A 25,701-nucleotide genomic window follows, 5' to 3' on the forward strand; every position below is an offset into this window, starting at 1 on the left:
GACAAAGAAGGCATCCAAATGAGCTTGGAAAGCATCACTGAGTGGAGGCAGATGTGTGAGCTGGTTCTCCTTTCCTCTATCATGAAGGGTCAAGAGGTTGTTTGTCTGGGTCATTGTTTATAGTGTCAGCTACAAACATGTCACACAACAGGTAACCCTTGATGTCCAGCAGTCTCCAAGACTTTTAAACTTCTCTTAAAAAAAAAAAAAAAAGGTAAAACCTCAGTATAGTCTCATGATTCCAGGAGCTGAGGCTTTAAAACTAAGATTTCGGGGGGGGGGGGGGGGGGGGGGGGGGGGGGGGGGGGGGGGGGGGAGCAAGAAAAAAACCATGACAGATGACAGTCTTAACTGCTGTGTCTCATTAACCTCATGAATGTCAAGGCCTGACCCTTCTCTTATGATAATATACATCAATGTAATTTCACTGTAGTAATCTTCTTTCTGCAAAAAAGAATGAGGGGACAGTTTACATTACCAGGTGTATGTGCCTCCTTCTATTGATTACAAGTTTTGCACCAAAGTTTAGCAGCCAAAATGAATTCAGAGTAAATATTCCAAACTTTTTTAAAGTACAAGCCAGATGAAACTAATAAACGTGATCGTTTATTCTTTGTCAGTCAAAGTATTTAAGGAAGGCATATTCTCTATTGGGTTCTTGGTGGTACTGACTGAACCTGAATTTGCATTGTTTAATATCAATTTACTGCTAAACAAAGCCTCTTCTGACTACAGTGTGACTCATGAATAGCAAATTAATCAAATTTGGAGCTGTTTGTTTGGTCTTTAAAATAATTTAATCAGGCATATCTCATTTAGAAAGTAATTTAATAACAAAGGTAAAGTAACAGTTAACACTGAAAGAGTTATGCTTCAGCGTGAAGCAGATTGTTTAGATCAATTGGTTTATGAAGCCAACATGCAGTATATAAAACTGCAGACCTATCACCCTACCCTTTTTTTAGATCAATAGCTTCAACAAGTTCCTAATAACATGTTCCGAAAAAGCATATTCTAAAAAAGCATTCAGACTGAAGTTTCTTATTTTGATTTGTGAAAATAAATGTTTGGATTCAACACACAATTTTAATACACAATGTATCAAAAAGTCAGTATGGGTCAGATTAATACTGATTTACAAAATTTGAATCACTGATGTCACTGGAGCTACTCCAGTTCATTCCCATGATGGAGTATCCCTGGACATGTGGATGCATTGTAGAATAGGAAAAGTGAAATGTGAAAATCATGCTCTATGGAGAAAAGACTTGATAAGAAAAGTTATGAATAGTAACTACTCAGTGCCCTAACTTCAGAAGGAAAGGATTGCACTTGTTTAAGGAGCAGGACAAAGGCATTCTGCCACAACCGTAGCATCGTCATAGGAAGAGAAAGGAGACAGATGTTAAGAAGATTTGAGTTTCCCAACAAGCATTGTCATCACCTTCTAAAATGTATACTTTAAAAGTGCACTACAATTAGTACAGGAAAGATGAAAATAATGAAGAAAAGCCATCACTTTTATGTCCACATTGAAATGCTTTATGCTGCTATATAAAACCTAGGCTTCAGTAGGTGCAAAAGGATGACTCTGGATACAGTGTAACCTATTTTTTCAGGTTATAAATTTCATAGCTTGTTTAGAGTTTGCATTTATAGCTTCAGCTGAGAGAGGTAAACTGTTGGGTATCCAAACAGGATCTCTATGATAAGTCAATCAGGCAGGCATACATGAATGACTTTACTAAAATCTGTAGTGGATTTCCTCTTGATATGGTTACATGAGGAATCATTACCATCTCAGCAATTCCATATTCCCTATCCAGTGCTCCTGTGCTAACCTCACCCTCCTTGGCCTCTTATCACGTGTTCATCATCATATCATGCTCCTACTCCTTGCCCTGTCACAAAACGCCTTCAGCTCTGCAAACTCTCACACATCTCACTAATATTGTCCTTCTTCCTTCAGATCCACCACTAGCATTTGTTTTGTCAGACCCTCAGACAAAAGGAAGCAGAAACCAGAATTCTTCCCTGTTAAAGATGTGGGGTTTATGTGGTTGTTTTATATGTACAGAAACCCAAGAGGCACTGGCATCATGTATAGCTGACAGGACACTGGCTCTTGGCTCCATCGGTATTTAGAGAGACGTAAAGAGGACTGCCTTGGGTCACTTGCCTAGTCCCGAATCCTTAGTTCAGCAGCTGCCAAGAACAAATGTACATAGTCCATAAAGTGAGGTAACATCCAACAAGGGCAATATTCTCTTAGTTTTCTCCTCACTGTAGCCCTGTAAATACAATCTTTGACAATAACAAGTAAAAGATCACACACTTCAGCTGTGGCAGCAATTACCTTGTGGCCACGTGCCTGTTGAACCTTTGCATGTTCTTTGCTCTGGGAGTGCCCAGAGCAGGAGGCTGGCATCTCCATGTAGTCACTGTAGGACAAACAGCCCCTCCAGGGTATGGGAGCCATACACCTCCCAAACTTTGCCTGGGAAGCAGGGAGAAAGAGGTAGGCCGTGATAAAAGGTTATATAAAAATGTCCCCAAAGAGACTCATAGCTGAGGAGAATGGGACCTCTGCCATAGTCATCACACTGCCCACAGGGAAGACCTTGGGACACTGATGACTTGTTGCCACGCCACTCCTTTTTTCACGAGGGAGACTTAGGTCCTTGACCTTAGCACTGAGAAGGACCTTGGAAGGTCCTTCAAAGCATCACAGAAAAGGAGGAGATATCAATAAATTTTGTAAAACAATTTTAACTATTACTAATGAGGTTTCTCTGTTTTGATTCAGAGTGCATGTTACTGTAAATGCAGTAGTAATTTGGATTATTAGACTGCTAAAACATTAATAGGGCTCCTGCTAAATTCTGTTCCCTTTTGCCAATAACAAGATTCTGAGTGTAAATAGCTTCCAGTAAATTGCCATCCCTCTAGGGACTTCCTGAACCAGAACTGGTATCTCTATAGCTAGTAGCTGTGAACAGGCTGTTTCTACCATGATTTCGTCCAGTCACTTTTGAAACCCCCTCTAGATCACTCCTTTTGCAAGCTTAGGCATACATCGTATGTTATCTCACAGGAATTAATGAGCTCAACAAGGGCTTTGGGGCACATGCATTTTATAAACCTGCTCTGCTTCACATTACAGAAAAACAGAAATTCCCATACTCTCATTAAGCTTTGCAGAAACTTCTCTGTAACTCTGAAGATGTGAGAACATATGATTCTGCATATTATTACAGTATCCACACCAACATCTTCCTACTTTCCAAAAAGCTTTGGCTATGCTGTTTTCCAGCTGTGTGGAATGGTTGCTTTTGTTTTTGTAATGTACCTGCTACTGGTAGCTGAAGTGCACTTACTTAAGTGCCTTGTAGGCAGCACTTCATCTTGATATGCAGAAGCAGAGGTGGGCTTTGAACAGAATCTGGAATTCCTAAAGAAGGAAATAATATTTGAGATGTCTTGCCTTGGTGTTCACCCTTGGCTTACAGAAACTACAGAACAGCACAAGAAAAATCTGTCAGATCAGCCAAACCCAAGAAACAAACCAGCTCAGGACTCACTGGGGACTCTTTCCTGAGTTTGTACACTTGCAAGCCATAGCTTTACATCCATAAGTTTGTTTGCTGGTGATATTGTTTCTCCCTCCCTTATGAATGAGTCAGGCATGACTCTGCTGTTAGAATACACAAACATGAATTGTGACTTCAGTAACTTGCCACTGAGTTGTGCCTCTGCCTTGGGCAATATGTATATACTCTCAAAGGCAGTGAATGAAATAAAATTATCACAAAAACTTGCCTCCAGTTTTTTCTGAAACAATCTGTTAGAACTTCTCTGCCTGTGCAGCAAGCAGCAGGGGCAGACACCCAGGATACTTCATCAAAAGCATTATGAAAGTGTCTGTTTTCCCTAGGAGCCTGAAGAATATGATTTTTCTGAAAACTCCACTCTATTCATTATTGGGAGGAAAAAACCCCACCATTTTTAACAGTTATTTTGTGGTAGTACTGAGCTAGACCTTAGGAGAATAGCATTTATTTAATGGCTCATCTTTCCCCATCCTAAGCAATGTTTGGTGAATCACAACACATCTCCCTATCTGTTTTCCCCTATATATACTCCCTTTCTTCTATTCTTTGGCTGCCCACTCATTACAGCAATGACTCACTCTTACTATGGGTAGCAACAGATACAGTAGTGAAAGATGGTTTTTTTGGCACTGCTGAATGTTATCATTATGCAAAAAAAACCAGTGTTTAGGCAATCTTGTTCAATATAACAACAATCCTCAGGAGGCCTATATTAACTTTTCTGTTTGGGGAATGCAGAAATGTTGCTGTATACATACTTATTTCAGGAAAGTACCCTTATTTTGGAGATCCTGTGCCTAAAGTACATAAAGTAGAAGGTAAAATTGAAAAGTTAACTGCTTGAGCTGTTCCTCATCAGGAAAAATGTAATACAGTTCTTCTGGGAAATTAATATTGTCATTATAGCTCATGTGGATAGATGATCTGGAATGGCTTTGTGATTGCTGATGGTACCAAAACTCTCATTAGTACTGCAAGCTTGTGAGCAGATTAAAGAATCATAGTCATGCTGGTGGGAAATGACCACTAAAGGCTATCTAGTCCAACAAGCCACTCAAAGAAAAAGTATCACCAGTACAATATCAGGTCAGCCACAGCTTTGGCAGGCCAGTTCTTGAAAACCTTCAACATTTTCCATGTTCCCAGGTAAGCTGCTCCTGTGCTGCACTGACCTCTTAATAAAGAAGCTTTTCCTCAAGTCCCACCTGAACCTCCCAAGACACAGCTGGTGTCCTTTGCACATCACTGTATCATCTGCAAATGTTATGCACAGTTTGGCTCCTCTGCCTTCGTGACTTCCCCTGAAGTTGGCAGATATTGCATGACCCCTCACTTTCCTCCCTTCCAGACTACATAAGCCCAACTCACTCTAACTGAAGGCCCCTGACCATCCTGGATAGTGAAAGGCTGTCAGCACCACGGCTTTATTTGATTCTCCTAAATTAATGAAAAGACTTCCTAGTGAAACCTAAGTAGGAAAAACTAAACAAACCCAACCAACCAGAAAACAACTTGAGTGATTTCTTTTTAGCTTTTGTGGAATAATCTCTTCTACACAAAATCAGGATTATTTTTTTTCATATGAAAGCCACATTATGTTGAATTTTAACCTTTTTAGCAAACTGCACAATCAAGCACTTTCACAGTACTGTCTCCTGTAATAACTGAAACCACAGTTTGCATTTTAATTGTTTTTGGTAGTATTAAACAGTGCACCCATTGCTATTTGCATGTTAATTGCAACAAGCAAATATCTGCCTAGCACAGCAGTACAACTATGCATTATACAGGATTCAGCATCTACATAGCATGTATCAAAAGACATATTTGCATGCAGGCAACCAACCACATAATATAGGTTAAAAAAGTGATAAACTCCGAAAGTACTGTGGGATAATGGATTCAAATACATACAGAAATGACTGAGTCAATTCCAACATTAGTTTAGTGATCTGGAGCCACCCTGACATACCTTAACAGTACACCTCCTTCCATCTGTAGCAGCCTAGTCCTGCTCAGCACAAGCACATCTACTGCAGTAACTTCATGTACTCCAGGTTGGACTCTGCAGCAAATCTGAGCACAACATCTGCTGTTTCCACAGTATTTCCAGGGGTTTTTGCCAGACGTTGCAGTAAATGAAGATGTACTGCAGTTGTAAAACTATTTTTTGGGTGTGTTTTAGATTTGCTGTCTTTCAGCTCCACATGTGTTACCTTTGCAAATTTTCACAGGTTGCCCTCTGACCTGTGTTTGCCGCTGTTTTTATTCCAAGATATTCTTGTCACATGGCATCTACTCTGTTTCCAGACAGGCACATGATGATCAGTTCCCTGAAAAAATCTGTGCTGTGTTCTTTTGACTGACTGATCTTTGCCTGGGGTGGCCAAAGGTATTCAATTAGGTAGACCATTTGGGTTAGATCTTTAACACCATGGGGTCAATGTGCCATTTTTCTTCCCTAAAGAGAAGCATGCAGAGTGCAAGCTGCTCCAAGGCAGTACATAAGTAATGCATACCTTCATGCTTCAGAAAGCTCTTTGTCATCAACTGCAAGTATGTAATTTCAAACATCCTGATCCAGTCACAGGAACTGCAGGCCCCAGTGTGCACCGCACAGATGGTGAAGCCAGACTGAGGGCACATCCTTGTCACCAGCTTGTATTATACCCGGGAGAAATGAAGGAGTGGAGTCCTTGGAAGCTGTCTACCCAGGAAAGATGAGCTATTAGATAAATGCTATTCTCCTAAGGTCTAGCTCAGTACTACCACAAACGACAGCACAGCACCCGAGGTCACCGTGTCCATCCCCTGTTTTTCTCTTCACATTGGCACATAGAAGCACTGCACTCTTGTCCAGTACCAATCCTGCAATACTGCACAGCTTCCCATCTTTAAATAGCTAGGTATGCAGGGTAGCTCACTTTAGCTACCCTTGCAAGAATATTGTGCCTGATGGACTGTTATTTCAAATGTATTCCTCCATGAACAGTCTTCTCAATAAAAACCTGATTAAATGAAAAGTAGTATGCTGGGGGATTTCAAAAGCTGCTTTTTCTAGCTATGGCAATGATCCTTGAGTAGCTTGGTTTCCTCCAGTTGTGAAACATGGTTCTCCGTTTCTGAGAAGGGTAGAAAACTAGCTTTCTTTTTAAGGATTGCTAAATTTGTATAAAGTAAACACAACCATCACTAAGACAACAAGAAAGAAGAAAAAACAGTGTTAGGTAGTCTTTCTGTTAATGAAGACACTGTTGAAACTAAGATACATTTTGTTCTCCTGTCTGTCCAGTTTCTGACATGGAGGAAATACCTTGGGACATCTAACAAATGATTTCCAGTGCTTTCATCTTTTTTCAAAAATTCCCACTGAAAAAGTGGAGGAAGACTGAGAGCTGAGTTTTCATGATCCCTGTGTCAGAAAATCTTATGAAGCAGTGTATTTTCACTAGCATGGAAAAGAAAGGGGAGAGAACCTGTTAAATGAAGTGAAAGCAGGAGGGTAGATTTGTATTGTAAGACTTCTTAATTTTGTTTTCAAATGCAGAACTTTATCTACAGTTCAAAAGAAGAAAACAATTTCCTCTGGTCTTGGAGAAATCCAGAAATGATGCCAACCTGCTGCCTGCTGCTGCTTTACTTCTATAGTAGCTTCTAACAGCAACTCCCTTTCAGGAAAGCTGTCTTTAATCTCTGAGGCGGGGGAGAAAATAAGCTCATTAGCACATCTTTGTACACTAAGAATGCTCTACTGTGTCAGTCCAGGATGTGAAGAGAGGCACTGTATGGTTACTGGGACTTCAGGGTTGTCCAGTTTCATTTTTCCTTCCCTTGTGATTAGGAAGTAGTCTTAAAAGTGACGATACAACGGGCCAAGAAGGGCAGAATGACAGAAGCTCTGTGTTCAGCTTCTGACAGCGTTATTGCATACAAGATTTGGAGACTATTTGTTTGCTATTAGTTTGACCTTTTTACTTTGCTTTGCTTGTGGTCATGACTTTCTCTTCAGCCTGACAGATCTTGATGTCCATTACCAGGATCTTTTTCTCTGAATTTTGCTACCAAGGTAAACAACCTGTACTGAAAAAGTATACTCATGTTAATGATCATACAGCTAGAAAACATTCCCTAAAGGCAAAAAAAGGCATGAGGAACAGGGCTTCATAAAACCTGTATTTTTTATGTATACATTTTTTCCTGATAGTGAAAAAAGTTGGCTTATAGTAACATTCTCCCACTCTCAATAACCTTAGCAGGTCTGGACTCGTGACTTCTTGAAATTGGTGTCACAGTCATCTTACCCCTTTCCTTGGCAATAAAGCACCAGAGTGCTTGGTTCCTTTTCTCATGGAAGGATTTGCTGGGGCCTCTTTCTAACTCCATAAAGTTCCTCTAGTCTCTCTGTAATTTAATGAATTATTGGCGAGGGGAAAATTATTGAAGCTCATCATGACAACACTGTTCATCACATTAAACAGTGTTGCTGAGGAGGGGAAAAGTTTTACTTCCAAGACAATGCACCTGCAGAGAATTAGCTGATCAATGAGTAGCAGACATGTGCCTGAAAACATTAATGGGGAAACATATTTTTAAGAGCTTGGGGTTTTTTGCAATAAACTCTAAATGTCTCCTCTGTGTGATCTCAGCAGTTAAAATATTTGGCAGTCCAAAGATGCAACACTACACTTTGTACCATGGGAAGCAAATTGCTCAGACATTTTTCCCTCTTGCATGCTGTTTGATTGTTCTCATCCCTGTCATTTTGCCACTGACAATAGCATTGCACAAATAAATCATCATGGTTGGTGATTCTCTTCTGTTCCCACAGAAAAAGTGGGAGCATGTAACTACCTGTGCAAAAGGGGCTACCATCTCTGTGCTATTTATATAGATTCTTGCTTCAAGTGTTAACTGTACTCTGCCAGTTTATGGTTATTATTTTGTATTCATACTACAGTAGCAGTAAAAGATAACAGCATGTTACTGCCAGACCCTCAGAAGTATTATTTGGCTGTCCAGCTCCTAATTGCTATGCAGTGCCCAAAGCGAGAGGAGAAGGTGGTGTGTAGGTGGGATGCATCAAACTGCACTGTTTCCTATAGTATCCTTGATTCCCCTGTTGAAGCTTTTGGGAAGTATGGGATGAGTAAAGACAGAGCCTGCAGGAATAAAAAGAAGGGATGAGCCAGTGGAACAGTGCCATGGAGAAACTTACTTTATCCCCTAACTTCCTGCTGGAGAATTCCTATACAATGCTCATTATTAAACTTCCCAGAGTAATTAGTATATTGGTACTAAAATCTAAGTACAGAAAAAGCTGGGTTTGCCGAAGTGTTGATCTCTGAGAACAGTGACTGAGTAATCTTGGGGCTGTGCAGCAAACTGCTGTGAGAAAACAAGGAAGAAGATGCCAGTTGGTTTCATGGTCATTTCCTGAACACAGAACCATGCAGAGAACTTTGTGGAAGTGTCTGGAAAGCAGTGTGGTCTGGAAACATCTGGAAGGCAATAAATCTTTCTAACCATCTTTCTGTCTATACCCTAGACTTCTAAAGGGGTCCAACTAGGACTGGATCTTCCAGGACAGGTCCTCTCTTTCTCACCCCCATCCTCACCTTTTTATCTTCCAGGTGGGTCCTTACTTTCCTGTCACCACTTTAATTTATTCCCCATTGCTTCCTCTTACCTACTGCCTCCTACTTCTTCTCTTTAATCTTTCTTCTGCAATGTCATTTACACTGTACTCCAAAACCTTTCGGCTCTCCACATCACAACTTGTATTATTTCCTCCATTTCTTTCATTCCCTGGCATCATTAGAGTAGCATCAGATTCAGTAATTGTCAGGAAAGTTTTGATCATTCCCTGAGTCCCCATTATGTGCAGTCCCCTTGCTGAGATAAATCACCCTCAATTGACTTAAATTTTCTTCTTTCTGTGGGAACATGTAGTATGTCTGATATCCAGATGTCTAACCTGAATCTTTCCTCCTGACTTTAAACCTATTACTTTATCCCCTGCCTATTACGGACACAGAGAAGAGCTTATTCACTTGCTTTTAGAAGCGACATCTTTACACATCTGAAGACTGTTATTACACCTCTCCTTGACATTTTCCTCTCTAGATTAAATAACCTCAACTGACTTAACTTTTCCCTGTAGGTGGTGTTTTATAGTGCTCTCATTGTTTTGTTTGCAATGCTTTTTTGCACACTCTTTTTAAAACATGTCACCAAAAGTGGGCATACTCCTCCTGCTGAGACCCTGGCAATGCTGACTGCAGTGGAATTTAGTCTTTTAAGCTATAATCCCTTATTTCTCTACCTATATATAGATATATATAAAATTGAAAATATCTTTCAGTATAGTGGGTTTAGTGCTTTTTTTTTTTTTTTTTTTTTTTTTTTTTTAGCAATAACATGACACTGCTGAGTTAGGTTCTTCACTACAAAATCTAACTTTTTTCCCTGCAGAATGTTTTCTTGCTGCTCATCTGTTTACATAAAGGACTGTTCCTGCCTAAGTGTGTTACTCATCATTACTGATTGGTAATCTGTCTTTTTTCATCAAAAGTATCTGGAATCCTAAGCTTGCTCTCTGAAGTCCTTCCCAGTTTGACACTTACCTGCAGAATCAGTAGTCATACTTTCTCTTCCATTGCTTCCACTGTCCTGCTTTCTGTTCCCAAACTTCCTGATCCAGATTATTCATTAAAATGTTATAAAAACACCATATGCAGATCACCCCTTAGTGGGTTGCTGCTTGACATATCTCCCATTTTAACGGCAAATTGTTGTTACAACAGTGTCTCATTTTCTAGTCAGTGTTTCCCCTATATCAAATCAATTCATATAGCAGTCCATGTTTCTTTAACTTTCTTAGAGACTGTAAAGGAAGGCAATGTCTTTCTAAAGTCAAGGTATATGAAATTTGATGCTTTCTACATGTACACAAGACCAGTAAATCTGGCAAAAACAGATTGGGAAGTCCATGTTGGATGTGCCACCTCCCCTCAGTATCTTCTAGGTGCTCATGTACAGTTTGCTTGTTTATTTGTTACACGATTATTCTGTGAGTGAAGTCTCCATAGCTTTTTTTTGTAGAACCAGTATTTCTAACAGACACTGTGATTATTAATGTGTGCTGTTTCTTGCACACAGACCCACAAAAACAATGGAGAGATGACAACTGAAAGAAGTAAGTAGCTTTGGCGGTTGACTCCTGCTGTGTTTGTGGTTTACTATGTAACACACATTATCTTATCCCACAGCCTTGTCCCAGCTGTGCAATCTTGAGTCAGGAGAAACCTGTGGATGGAACAGAAGACTGTTTTCCCTGGGAGCCACTAAGTGAGGCCAAGGGAAGCATCAGTGATCAGGATGGGCCCAGTTGAAGGGAGGCAGGGAGCAGGCAGCCAGGCAGCAAGGAGCCTGCAGAACAGTCAAGGAAACTGCTGAGAAAAGCAAGCAGCAGGTGGACAGGTAACAGCAAGAGCATGTTTGCTACAGAGCCAGAGGAGATGGCATTGGTCTTGTTACAACTAGAAGTTAGCAAGTAGTAAGCCTGTAAGAAGGGACTTGCCATGCAACAGCATGGTGGTATAACGAAAAATTGTTAAAAAGTCCTTTTAGCTCTGTTCATTCTCATCCTGAATTTTCTTTGTTTGAAAATGTTTGGTCTTTTAGTTTATGGTACAACCTGACTTCAGCTTTTAACTGTCCTTTTGATGTCCTGACCACAAGGAGAGGTCCAACAGTGCCATCTCCGTGCTCTGTGTGATATAAGGTGTCATTGTAGTAGTCATGACACCTCAACTCCTACATTTTCATCACCCCATACCAACCAATCCCCTTTAAGTATTTTGGGCAACACTCTACTTTCCAATGTCCCCTGTCTGATTTTTCCATTTCACAACGCTACTGCTGGTGATGGCTGGCATATGAGTATGAATTGCAGGGAGGTTGGTTGATGAAGCTCTGGAAGGTTCACAACCCTCAGCAAGCTGAAGTTCCCTCCAGAAAACTCTGATCATGAGGATATACACCTCTGTAGTTGAAGGGGATTATGGCATGCACCACAGGTGACATAAATTTCCTTTGAGCTTGTTTCAGGAAATCTGAAATACTTCATAGAGAAGCATTACTTGATCTGTATAGCTGATATTTTATTTATGAATTAGATATCTTCTGAATCCTAAATGATCTGTATCATCATGCTCCAGCTGTGACGTGCATAAGCAAAGCTGGCTCAAGGCACAGGAAATTTATGCAAAATCAAAATTTTCTCACCCAAGGATGACAGACCAACACCAATCCCTTGTCATTAAAAAAAAAAGTCCTGCAGAGCTGAACTTGCTACTCATAGGGCTGCCTGGGAGCGGGAAGCAGGGATGTTGCAACCACGACTGCTGGGAGGAGCCAGGGTCCCCATCTCATGGAGAGCCTGCTATCCCTGGCATGGCAGCAGCAACCAGCATGGCATTTTAGGGCTAAGCATAGGCAAAATAGGCAGCCTTCTCCTCCCCTCCCAGTCCAGTGACCGTTCTGCTTCCCCACAGCTTCAACCAGAAGGCAGATGACTGCCTAGGGCCATACACACCATGGGACTTTATCTAATTAAGGCTGATTTTACAGCATCTTTACGGAACCTGTCATACCCCAAAAGGGTGTGTTAGGAACATGGGTGTGATATACTTGCATATCTCCTGTGCTGTTGATTTTTGAGAAGTTAGGAGAGGAGAGGGGTTAGGAAGATGGCAAACCACATGTAAATCTTTTTTTGTGCTTGACAGCTTGACACACACACAAAAAGGGGGAGGTGGGAGTTTAGTCGCAGAAGAGTTTTTAAAATTTCCTTTGTTTTCACAGGGTTTTTCTAATTTCATGATCCTCACATTCTCTTAGGTTTATTTATTTTTTTACTTTTAAGCTACTTTGAGATCTTTAGCTATGGATGTATACTAAATAAAGCCGTAGCCACAAGGACATGAAATCACTGTTAAATTGCAACAAGACAGCTTTTTGCTGGGCAGGGTTTTTCTCCAAGAGGACTCCCAGGAGCCTGTGAGCAAAGATTTGTGCAGCAAGGCAAAATCCAGGCAGCTCAGTGATTGTCTAAAAATGTGGCCCCTAAGCAATGAGCACAAGATTAAAACTTCAGTACCTTAGCACAGCACACCAGATCTTTCTGATACTATTTGCACAGCTGTTCAAATCTTTCCATTCAGTGGTAGCTCAGAAAAGCTTCAGTCCTGCAGACTGATATGCTTAGAAGACCCTGTGCTGTGCACAGCCTCCTCAGATACTGCAGTTTCTGCAACAGCAAGACAAATCTTCAATTATGATCAGGTAGAATTTACTCTTTAAGAAGACATTTTTAAATGGGAATTTCCATTTTGAAACCTCTGAAAACTACAGCAAATAGACCAACAAACTCAATGGCAAATTATTTCTTTCTAAGCCTTACATTTAAGAAGACCTGCTCACTGGTACCCTTGAATATATTACTTTTTAGGGTCATAGAATCTGAGGCCATCTGTCACTATCACTTACAGCCATGATGATTACTGCATTATAGAGGCTTTAGAGTTTCAAAAGGGAGGATTTAATTCTTTCAAGAGGAAACATGGATAATATCCCTCCAAGCAGAAAGTTCAGCAAGTCACTAAGTTCTCATTACAGGGATTTTCTGTAGGAGAGAATTTTGCACATTGGCCTGAAGCTGCCTCAGATGTGCACTTCTGGTCCCTGGCACTCTCTATCAGAAACAGGGCAGCTGAGAGCGAAGATGATGATCACATTCTGGTTGCAGATTAGCTTGAAACAAGATTTCACTAAGTCATGGGTGCTAGAGGGTTTCTCTGGGTTATTGTAGTCACGACTTGTGTGTGTGCTGCAGGATGGAGATTGTTCTACACAGGCTCCCAGGCATTAGTGAGGCTATGGAAAGTAATCTTTTTGGCAGCAGCAGCAGCCTTTGTTGATTGCAAAAATTTTAAATGCCAGGGGCTACTCCAGCCAAATAACATCTTTCGTCCTTTGGAGTCCTGAGAGCACAGGCAGGCTTGGTCAGGCCTCAGTGACTTATTTCATCTCAAATAAGGCAAGCAGAGTCAGCAGCAGTGCTGTTGAACTGGCCGTTATCTCCTATGTCAAACTATTGACACAGAAGAATTCTTACCAGAAAAGTTTGTCACTATAAAATAATACTCTTTTAAGGTATGACTTTAGGTATAAAATAAATTCCTCTAGATTACAGAGCACTTCAACTTCACCCTTCTATGATTTTGATGCATGGGAATGATTCTGGAAACTTTTAATATCTGATTTCTTCTTCTGGTGTAAATGTGTCTTTGCCTTCAACCTCATGCATGTACGCTGTATTAAATATCTAAACTAATGATATGTCACAAAATAATATAATTTACGTATTAATGAATTAAAAAACATCTACTTAGATTTTCTTAATAATCAAGCAGGGCTGAAAACAAAAAAAACATTTAGATGCTGGGGACAAAACTTTTTAGTAATTATTCTGTAGTTCCTTCTCTGGTAAGACACTTTTTGGGTGGTTTTTTTTGCACTAGTCATGGATGTTACTAGGACGTTGTGTATTTAGTGTAAGGATTTAGTTATATCATGTGCATTGCTACCCTATGTAAACCACACCAGTCTATGCTATTATTTTTGGTTTTCAGGCCTAGCCTGAGACTACTATGTCTAGTAAACAAGGAAATAATAGATGCTTCAAACTCATGGAATGCTTTAGCAGATTTAACACATTAACACATTGAGCTTTCTCCCTACATTTCACAAACTGCAGTTTATATTAATAGAATAATTACTGATTAACTAAGAATATGCCATCATACTAGCTCTGCCAAATGGCTAATGGAACAGACTGGGAAGTCATTACCTGTCATTAGATCAATGGAGGAAAAGAAGGATTTCACAACTGTTCTGTTCCATTCACTCACCTTTCATCTGCTCTTTCTTAGCCTGGCTAATTCAGGAGCCTGTTTCATGGATTGAGCCTTCAGCACAAATGGAGCTGTTCCTTGAAATCACACACTCGCTCAGAGAGAAGAGTAGGACAGAAGGTCAAATCACTGCAAACCCAGAATAATTATTTCCCAGTCCTTGCAGCATTAATAAGTGGGATGTCATTAGTGTGTCAGCCTTTGCACGTCAGGGGAAATCACACTACACTACTGGCAGCCTACACCTGTCACGGGACAGAAGTGAATTGACTTCCCAGATATAAAAACCAGATCATGCAGCAAGGACTAAGACCCGAGTACAATCATATGCAGAAGGTGAGGGAGATTCTGAGGGAGCTGTCGCTTTACAAAATACTTGTTGAAGTCTACTGAGTGACCACATACACCTTCCACTGCTAAGATGATCAACATTTGGCAGGTCCATCTCAAAAGGGTCTACTTACCCGGGAGCGTCTGTCTCAGTCTGTGTATTCGTACCCCGTTTACCTTCATGGCAGGAATTGGCACACTTCAAAAGCCATTAACTGTATCATAAATAAACTAAAAGTTAAACTTGCTTCTTTTTAGAAGCCTGGATTTGTTGTTAGATCTGACATCAGTGAATCTAATGATGGCATGTGGTAATAATACAAACAGTAGAACAGCTCTCAAATTCACCAGCTTGACTTGGACAGTAAAACCAGAATTAATTCTGCTCTTATTTATCATCCTCTCTGTTCTTTACTACATATGTACACAGCAGCCTTTAAGTTGAAAATTTCACCCATATTAAAAGATTTTATATTTTTGTTCATCAGATTGCCTCATTTAAACACCTCTGACACTGTTGGGTTTTGTACAACTAGCTTTATCCTAAGTGAGAACTGGAAATTCAAATCAAATTGCTTGGCGCTCCCTTGCCCAAGACATTCAGATTGACTTAGAATACTGGGAACACTTCCCTATAACAAGGACTTCAAACCTTAAGAATTTAGGGTATCTGTATTTTGAAATCTAGCTGGGACATCTTGTCTGAAAGAGAGGCTGTGACTTTCAAATAATTCCCCCAAACCTTTTTCAAAGCCTGATTCATAGTTCTTTCCTCTTTTTTCTTTGTGTGCCTAAAAGCTGCCAGGCCTCCACACTGTATCATTCTGTGCTTCTCTTCTGTACCCCTTTATCATCCTCTGATTTCAGCACTGAAAGATAAGCTTTACTGAGACTTGCATGCCTGGAGTTAAGTCTTTAAATAAGAAGCTTGATTTTCAAAGGCACTGGATGCTTCCCAGTTCCACTGGAGTCGGTGGAGTTGCTTGGGAATTAACTTCACCGGCGTTTTGTGAGAAGAGTGTGGTGGCATGCACCCGGAACGCCAACTTTACCATGGTGGAAAGGAAAAGATCAAATCAGCTCAAATGTTGGTGACATACAGCAGAATGATCTTACCTGCTAATGATTCTACATGATGATTCAAAAAAAGAAAAAGAAAAAAGAAAAAACACCTCTTGATTTCAGTTTATTAGCATAAATACACTGCTTGGATTGGAATTATGTGTTATTTCACAACAAAATAAGGAATAGGGCAAAATCAGTCTGGTCCTGCGACTGTGATGGGAGTATTTAACATGGGTCTACGTCCTGTAAAAGATTCTGGGAAACAACGGTTGAATTTCTGTGGGACAGGACAAGTTTTGAACAAAGTTAACTTGAGCCTCAGCTAATCTCAGGCTGATGCTCAGGCAAATCCTGGCTGATGCAGAAATTCTTTTCATGGCACAGAAGACTCAGCAAGGGCTCTCTCTCTTTCTGCAGACAATACCAAGCATGTCCTTCCATTTCTTTGGGAAGTCTTCACTCCTATTGGCCCAAAGCAGCAATCTAGACTGCTTGGGAAAAGCTCCCTGAACCTACAGGGGGTCTTTCCCCACATGAGAAAAGGTTAAACCCCCAGACATGACCTGCTTAATGAAACACCTATCGGTTTCTGGCAAGATGCAACAAACATCTGGATGGTCAGAGAGCAAAACAGCAACAGAGAGGAAGATTCAGGAGAGAGTTCCTCAAATGTGACAGGAGAATAAGGGACAGAATATAAAATTACCTGTAAATCTTCTTTGCTTCACTATCTCACAGCTCACTAACTCCAGCTCTTGCTCAGTTTGCAAAGCTTATAGAGTCTCCTCCTGTTTGGAGGAACCTGCAGGTCCAGGGTTAAACTGGCCATGAGCGCACCAGCAAGATCTGCAACATCTTCCCTCACAAAACAGTGTTTAGTGTCTTGTGTTCAGGATCACCTCTAACACAGTGCAGCAACAAAACCTTGCATTATTCATCTATGAAAACAGCTATGCTGTGAGAAGCCTTGTCTGGAGCCTGCACCCTGTGCTCAGGACCTGTATTTCAGTTTAGGCCCTTGCTCCTTGCCTGAGCTACACGGTAGGTGTGCCTGTGCCCAGCTATGTATCCTGCTGATCCTGATCTTACCTTGCTGATGTGACCTCAGATTTGCTTCACCACTACAACATTTGATGATCACTGTCAGCTAAGCCTGGTTACTGCTCTGCTCTTCTTGCTCAGGTGCATTGCTCTACCCCCCTGATCCTTGAGGATGCTTCCCCTGCTTGCCCCACCGTGATCCTCAGCCCTCACTCACCTTCCCTTGTGGAGCAGCCTGCTCTTGCTGCTCCCTGACAGGAAATCTAATTCAGATTAAATTTAGCCTCATCCCCTGGCCCAAGTGCTTTTAATATATATGTTGTTCAAAACTTTGTAAAGAAAAAATGTTATGCTGGAAAATTGGATGCATCCCACCCAGTAGTTCAGAACTTAATGCCCCATTTAAATGTTAAAGTGATTTTTGAAGAAGAGTTTTGAGAAGAGTTTGAGTTTTCTTCAAGTAGATCTAGTTTCTATACATACTGAGAAATTACCAAAAGCTGATAAATGGAAATGGGATTTGCTTCAAAATTGCACCAAACCGTTCTCTTAGTCAGCCTTTGTGATCCAAAATGCAGGGGTTAAACACATTGACTAAGAAAGATGTTGATTTCCACATGAGGTTCCACAAAGGAGAAAGGTTTCCTTCCAGTGTCCTGTGAGCCTTTTCCTGAATACTTCAAGATTTTAATGAGATAAAAAATGCCTACTTTCCCCCCAAAATACTAGAACCTAATTTATTGTAACTCTGTCATTAGTGCATAGAAATAAGGCACATATGTCTGACCATAGCAAAAAAAGGTTACTACAGATTTGGCAATTAAGCAATAGTGCACAAGAGGAGCCTAGACATGAGGCTGTGCTCTGAAATGCTGAAGTAAAATTTTGCGTTGTACATTTGTGAAGCCTCAATTGTAATAACACCAAGAACATCAACTCATGGGAAACCAAAATTCAAATTAGGCAATGTTCTCCTTTTCCTAGAAACCACTTGTAAAACCCATGCCCAGTTCTAATTTAGAGAGTTGTCTGTGTAAAGGTGCAGACTGAAGGGTACACTTGCAGCTACAAACAGCCAATGTGCTAAAAGAATCCAACGTTCGGAAGATGGGCTTATCTGTAAGGACAAAATTGGAACATCCAGTGGTTTTAAGCATGTTTATGACAGTAAGAATCAAACACATGTGAAATATGACATAATAAAATCCTTTGTGTTTAATTTGTGATGCAGTCTTGCACAATTCGGCATAACAAATTACTTCCTATTTGTGTTTTTATGTAGCCAGGCCTTCATTACTTTTGCCTGCAGCTTGGCTGTTCACTGGTATTTTTTCAGTCGAATCCTAAAAACTGGGAGGGAAAATAATCTATTAATTAACTCCAGCCCTTGTAGAGTAGTGTCAGTCTCTGAACGCAGTCTAGATGAGGGGTAGTGGTTGGAAAGAGGTTACATCAGGTCAGTCATTCGGGCTTTTTGCTCAAAGTGTTGGGCTAAACAGCTGTTCATGGGATTACTCACAAACAAGACTGTAAAAAGAAGACATTCAAAAGGTAATCTGCATACTATTTTAGGAACAAAACTAAATCCCCCAATTTTGAATAATCTGTAGCACTCATGCTGCCTTTGCTCTGGCAACAGTCTCAAAGTTAATTACCTTTTTTTATTTCAGTTTTTCACACATCATTTAAACTACAGTTTTAGTAATTTTACCTTTGATGCTCTTTTCAGCTGCTCACCAGTTCCAGTAGCCATCTTCTGGGAATTCTGAGATCTAGCTGCAAATTACAATGCTACAGGCAGGCTACTCAGAAAGCAAGCATGGTCAAGGAGTGCAGCATAGATTACATTCTTGACAGGGGTTTTTCAATAGGTTTTGACTTAGATTGAGCTAAACATTTCACTTTCTTTCCTTGACTGCAGACAACATTCTTATGATTAGATGCCTTAAGGAACTGTGCTACACTGGGGCGGGGGGGGGGGGGGGGGGGGGGGGGGGGGGAAAGCAGCATGGTTCTTTGATGCACAGAATAAAAAGAAAAAACTGTCATGTTGGCTGAGACTCATTAACAGTTCTAGTTTTCAATTTTTTATAACTTTGCTGTGTGTTTTGGGAAAATGGGACATGAGGAAAAAAGCATCAAGGCAAAGCTAGTGGCACTGTCTTCAGTGTCTGCTTTTTAGACTAACAAGTTTGTTGTGACAAAACAATGAAAAGCTTATACTGAGATCAGAAGATCTTGGCCTTTAGTCATCTGAACTCTGGTGCGCTAAAAATCATGCATTGAATTTACAGGGTATGTATATATGTATGAAAGTATAAGATAGTTTGTAAAAGAGAATGAAGATGTGTTCTGTACAACATCAACTGGACTGCAAGGTTTCTAGCTAGATTTATGTAAGCAAGAACCTCCATTAAACCAAAGTAGTCTTACAGGATCTCTACCATCAGCATCCAGAAATTTTTAAACTAGCCTACATTCTTTGACAACTGACGACCTTCCAGTAGAGCATGAAGCAATTTGACTAACATCTGTCACAACTTTGTTTCCTCATACTCTTAATTTGGTGTCATGAAGTCACCAATGAAGTAGAATACAGAAGTTTCTTCAGGCTTAGGTTCTCTGTATAATCCATGGAGACAGAGGGATACATGCCTAAGGGATCCACACAAGCCAGCTGGCTGGCTCTGCCAGGCAGCTAGCTTACCTAACCAAAAAGGAAAAAATAGCTGAGATGTCTGTCTTACATTTTGCCCTCTTTAGAGCCTGGATGCCTTACCCTAATGAAAAGGAAGGTGCCTGGCTCCCTTCAGGCTCCTGCATCCTCTCCCAGGGTCAGGTGCCAAAGGCAGCATCTCACAGAAAAAAAGAGGACTGACATATATTGCATGTGACAGCTCAGTTACTGAAAGTGGGAGCTTCTGGTTCAGCTCTCTCTTGATACAACTCCTACAAAGGAAAATATTTTGACCATCTGGCTCCAGAAATCCCAAAAGTGCAAGCCTTACCAAAGCAAAGTGTGTTGTATTGCATTGGAGGTGAAGTCTCTGTAAAAGGATATATTTTGCTACAGCAACCTTTTCCCACCTTGTTCTTGGGAAGAAGCTGGAGCATTCATATATTGGGGATTGCAATAATTTGGAAGACACCAGACTGCAGCATTCTGGTGTAAAGGACTCTGGGGCACACTCCATTTCTTCTCTTACTTCCACTTCATGTGAAACTATGACAGAGAGAATAAACATGCCTCTAACCTACTGATTTTGCTACCTGCTTGGGTAGAAAGAAACTGCAGGTCAATATCCACATGTCAATGGGGATGCACTTGAAGCCGAGTCTTTTGAATCCTGGTTGAGTGCTCCAGTGAATACCTCTCCTATGTGTCCTGTAATTTAAATAGTTCTTCCCGCCTGGTATCATATCCTGCACCTGATGATTTTTAGGCAACATCCACACTCTTTTTCCTAACAAGGCTCTTTGAATAGTCTTCTGTATGTTAACCTCTCTTTGTCATTTTAATAGACCTGCTTTCCAGCATCAGTTCCAGCTTGAATTCATTTTTCTGTAACATAGGTAAGCAGAATTGAGGCATCATCAACACAGTCTTCTTCTCCTGCTGGAATTGTTCTGGGTTTATTTTATTTTATTTTTTTTAACAATTGAGAATCTGGACGTCGTTTATTTCAAGCTAGACTACATCAAGTAATGGAGCATGCTGCATTTATTGAATTGGACGTTGTTTAGCTGGGGCATCTCCAACGTTGTCTGTTTTGCAAAATGTCTCCTGAAAGAGTAAAGCTTCAGTGTGCTTGTGATTTGCTTCGTGTGTCTGTCAAGACCCTAGAAACTAAAAGTATGAATTATGTTAGAGGAAGGCCAAGTATTTGTAGCAACTTTTGATGAAACCCATAACAGAAATATGCTTTCCATTAGTAATTTTTTATTTCTGCTAGTTGTAACATTTTCCATAGGTTTCATCTGGTACTTTTCAATTAAACTAAAACAAAAAAGCAACCATCTCACTTCTCACAGATGTTTTCTCTTACCACATGCTTATATTTTTGTACTGCCTGTCTTCCCCACTTCTCTATTGATCTTTATGCTTATTCTTGGCTCTTACCTTAGTTTGGTTCGGTCCTTCAAGCACTCCATGTGCTTGACATTAGGACCCTGTCAAAGTAGAAACATAAATCCCAATGTGGCTGGAGCATTGGGCTAGAAATATTTTTAGTATATAGGATGTACTTCTGCTTCATAAGCCTTCCCACAAAGTAAAGCCTCACTCTAACCTGAGTGCCTGCATGTGATTGAAAAATAAATGATTTTATAAATAACCTCAAAAGAAGAAAAAAATCTTGCCTGCTTTTTAATGTAGGAACTTCTTTTCCAGTTACCAAGCAGAGTGCCTGGTAAAAGTAGCTGGTTCTTGCCATGTTGAATAGGCAGAGCAAGAAATTTCACAAAGTTTCAGACTAGCTCTAAAACCAGTTGTATGCAGATGTATTGGAATTAAGGAATGGGTTTTGAACTTTATTGTTTATATAAACAACAAATAATTACTGGAAAACATTAAAATGGATTTAAAGAAAAATAAAAAATATATGCAGCCTTCAGCAAATGTAAAGGTCACATTATAAGAAAACCAAATGTGTTTGTTGTTTCAAAACAGTAAGGAAGACATTTATTCAGAGAGATGTATCAAACTTATCCTTAACCTGAACACTACACTTTAGTGCAAAACTAACCCAATGGGAGGTATGGATTACTATTTTCATTTGTCTACAGTTAAAAGCACTTGGAATAGTAGTAGCAATAGCAACAGTAGTATTCCCGTGTCCTGTAGTTAGTGAAATGCACGACTTGTTGGAGTGCTTTTGTGCAAAGTTTACACATGAACTGTAAGAAAAAAAAATTAAAGACCCCTTGGAATTGTACTTTGATTTCTCTCCATCCTTTACAGGCTGGGAAATTATCTAGACAGACTGTGGAGTTTCACTCTTAAGAAAATTCACTGCTGAGGTTCACTCAGTAGTGTTAAATATAGGACACAATTTCAAACACTAAAGCAATTCTCTGTCCTTTCTGCCAGGCACACACCTGCCCCTGAGCCTTTTTTCTGTTCATGCTGTGTGCTGAAATAGAAAGATATTTGCATGCTGTTGAAAAAAAAGAGGTTAAAAAAAAAAAAAAAAAGAAGAGGAATTTTCTGCTGTGAGAAGCGATGAAGATCACGTAAATGTAAATTGGGGGCTAGCTTCTGCCTTTAAAATCAGAGTCCATTTACACTGTGATAAAAAGGGTGCTGCAGTGAAGTTAGGCCTCTGGGAAATATTTCAGCTGTCTATAAATAAACACTTTGTGGTCTTTTTAGTACCCTTCAGTGTCTTGTATGCAGTCTATCTCTGTGACACCTCTATGTAAGGTAATGAAGAATAATGACCATTTTGCAAATAAATCCTTTCTATACTTTTATTTTATTTTCCCTTAGTCAAGCATAAACCTTCACTTGAAGTTGTCAGATGTGATTACTGATCTGGGTCAGACAGCATAACTCTAGCCAAACAGTCCAGGAATAACTAAAAAGTTGAGTCTTTCCTTTTTCTTGTTTTTAATTTAAAATTGATTTGAAAGAAAACTAGCAAAAAATGGAGAAAAATGTAGCAAACTACTGAGGTTAAATCATATTATCAAGGCAGAATCATGTTTTCATGGCTCAGAAGCGTGGGAGCCCTCCTGGAAGAGCAGTGTACATGTGGCTATAGACCTCTTCACACCTGGAGTGTTTGACATAGTGTGTTGATTGTGTAAAGACAAAAAGACAAAAGACAGCAAAACTGGAGCAAAATTGGAGCGCTGCCAATTCTGAATGAACTCTGGCAGGAGCATCTTTCACCATGGTCTGGTGACTCGCCCTGCATATTGGAGGAGGCTGATGGCCCTTTCCTATCTTCTCTACTTTTGTCAATTCTTGCACAATCAAAATTGTGTGTTCTGAAAGTTTTATTCGTAAAGTTTTGTACCTTGGCTTAGTGTCAGGTTGTAGTCTTGTTTTGACATATGGCCTTCTGCATTAGAGAAAATATTTCTGCAAGTTTAATATAATGAGGAAAGACTCATCTTTTCTGAAAGCACTGTGGATGTCCTGGAGGCTTATTTATTAACCAATATTTTTATTGCAACTATTTCAAGCTCAAAAGCTTTTACTCCATTGATTTCTGAGGGAATTTGCTTGAGTAAGATGAAACTTGAGTAAAGATATAATATGAATCCCACATTTCTACCCTGAGACAGAGCTGGCTCAAGGCTTTGCAGAAGAATCATAGAATCATTTAGATTGGAAAAGACTTTTAAGTTCATCAAGTTCAACTGTTAACCTAGCACTTCCAAGTCCACCAGTAAACCATGTCCCTAAGTACTACATCTACTTGTCTTTTAAATACCTCCAGGGACAGTGACAACCACCTCCCTGGGCAGCCTGTTCCAAAGCTTGACAACCCTTTCAGTGAAGAAGTTTCTTCTAATATCCAATCTAAATCACCCCTAGCACAGCTGGAGGCCCTTTCCTCTTGTCCTATCCTTGTTACTTGGGAGAAGAGACCAACACCCACCTCACTACAACCTCACCTCCTTTCAGGGAGCTGTAGAGAGCAGTAAGGTCCCCCCTGAGCCTCCTCTTCTCCAGGCTAAACAACCCAGTTCCCTCAGCTGCTCCTCATAAGACTTGTTCTCTAGACCCTTCACCAGCTTCATTGCCCTTCCCTGGACACACTCCAGAACCTCAATGTCCCTCTTGTAGTGAGGGTCCCAAAACCAAACACAGTATTTGAGGTGCGGCCTCAGCAGTGCCAAGCGCAGGGGGACAATCTCTTCTCTAGTCCTCCTTGCCACGCTATTTCTGATACCAGCCAGGGTGCTGTTGGCCTTCTTGGCCACCCGGGCACACTGCTGGCTCATGGTCAGCCGGCTGTCAGCCAGCACCCCCAGGGCCTTTTCCGCCAGGCAGCTTTCCAGCTGCTCTTCCCCAGGCCTGTAGCATTGCATGGGGTTGTTGTGACCCAGGGGCAGGACCCGGCACTTCTCCTTGTTGAACCTCATACAATTGTTCTCAGCCCATCGGTACAGCCTGTCCAGATCCCTCTGCAGAGCCTCCTGCCCTCAAGCAGTCAACACTCCCACCAACTCAGTGTCATCTGAAAACTTACTGAGGGTGCAGTCACTCCATCCCCTCATCCAGATCATCGATAAAGAGTGAGCCCCAGTTCTGAGCCCTGGGGAACACCACTTGTGACCAGCTGCCAGCTGCATGTATCTCCATTCACCACCACTCTTTGGGCTTGGCTGTCCAACCAGCTTCTTACCCAGTGATGAATACACCTGTCCAAGCCATGAGCAACCAGTTTCTCCAGGAGAATGCTGTGGGAGATGGTGTCAAAGGCTTTACTAAGGTCCAGGTAGACAACATCCACAGCCTTTCCCTCATCCACTAGGTGGGTCATCTTGCCACAGAAGGAGATCAGGTTCATCAAGCAGGACTTGCCTTTCATAAACCCATGCTGGCTGAGCTTGATCACCTGGTTGTCCTGCACATGCCACATGACAGTGCTCGGGATGATCTGCTCCATACCTTTCCCTGGCACCAGGGTCAGGCTGACAGGCCTGTAGTTCCCTGGATCCTCCTTCCTGCCCTTCTTGTAGATGGGCATCACATTTGCTGACCTCCAGCCAACTGGGACCTCCTAGGTTAGCCAGGACTGCTGATATATGATGGAGAGTGGCTTGACAAGCTCTTCCACCAGCTCCCTCAGTACCCTTGGGTGGATCCCATCTAGGCCCATAGACTTGTGTCCTATGGTCGCTAATCATTTCCCTTGGATTATGGGGGCTTAAATCTAGTAGCACAGGCATCTCTGAACTTTTCTGTCCAAAGAGGAAGTGAAAACTTATTTTGTTTTCATTCTGAGGCAACAAAATAATTATTCCACAGAAAAATTAATCTGGAAGTGACCTGTAGAACAACTGTTGGCTATGGATGGAGGAACAGAAAGATCCAGCGTGAATTTTGGAAATCTAATTCCCCTTCATGACCCCTTCCCTCAGCTAATCAGCCCTAAACAGAAGAAGCCTTGCATTGGCACATGAGCAGTTGCACTAGGTTGATCCCAAAGTCCAACAATCGGTAACATTTTTGTGACAATGACCAAAACTAGGAAAAACTGACCAAAACTTAGGAAGAAGAGAAAACAGGGCAAACATATTGCAGCCCAGTAAATTGCCATCAGTGGCACAAGGCCAGAGGCTTGGTGGGCAGCTGGCAGCGCAGGCTCTCAGGACATGTCTGGCTCTGACTTGGCAGGAGCTGGTTTTAGCCATGGCAACTATCGCCTGGTGGCCACATGCTTGTGGCCTCCCCCTCACACTGGCTTCACTCTGGGAGTGCCTGGGTCAAGGGGCTGGCACCCTTACATAGCCACTGCTAAAAAAAAACCCAGCCAGCCCTGCAGGGAGGACGCACTGCCGGAGGGCAGTGTGCAGCTCTCAAACTTTGCTTGGGAAGCAGGAAGAAGGAGGCAGGCTGTGATAGGAACACTTATGAAAATAGCCAGAGCAGACCCAAAGACTGAGGAGAGATGGGCACGCCCAACACGGACATTGCACTGTGCCCAGCTGAGACCTGAGGA

This window comes from Falco naumanni, chromosome 3 (genome assembly GCF_017639655.2).
Source record: "Falco naumanni isolate bFalNau1 chromosome 3, bFalNau1.pat, whole genome shotgun sequence".
Taxonomy (NCBI): domain Eukaryota; kingdom Metazoa; phylum Chordata; class Aves; order Falconiformes; family Falconidae; genus Falco; species Falco naumanni.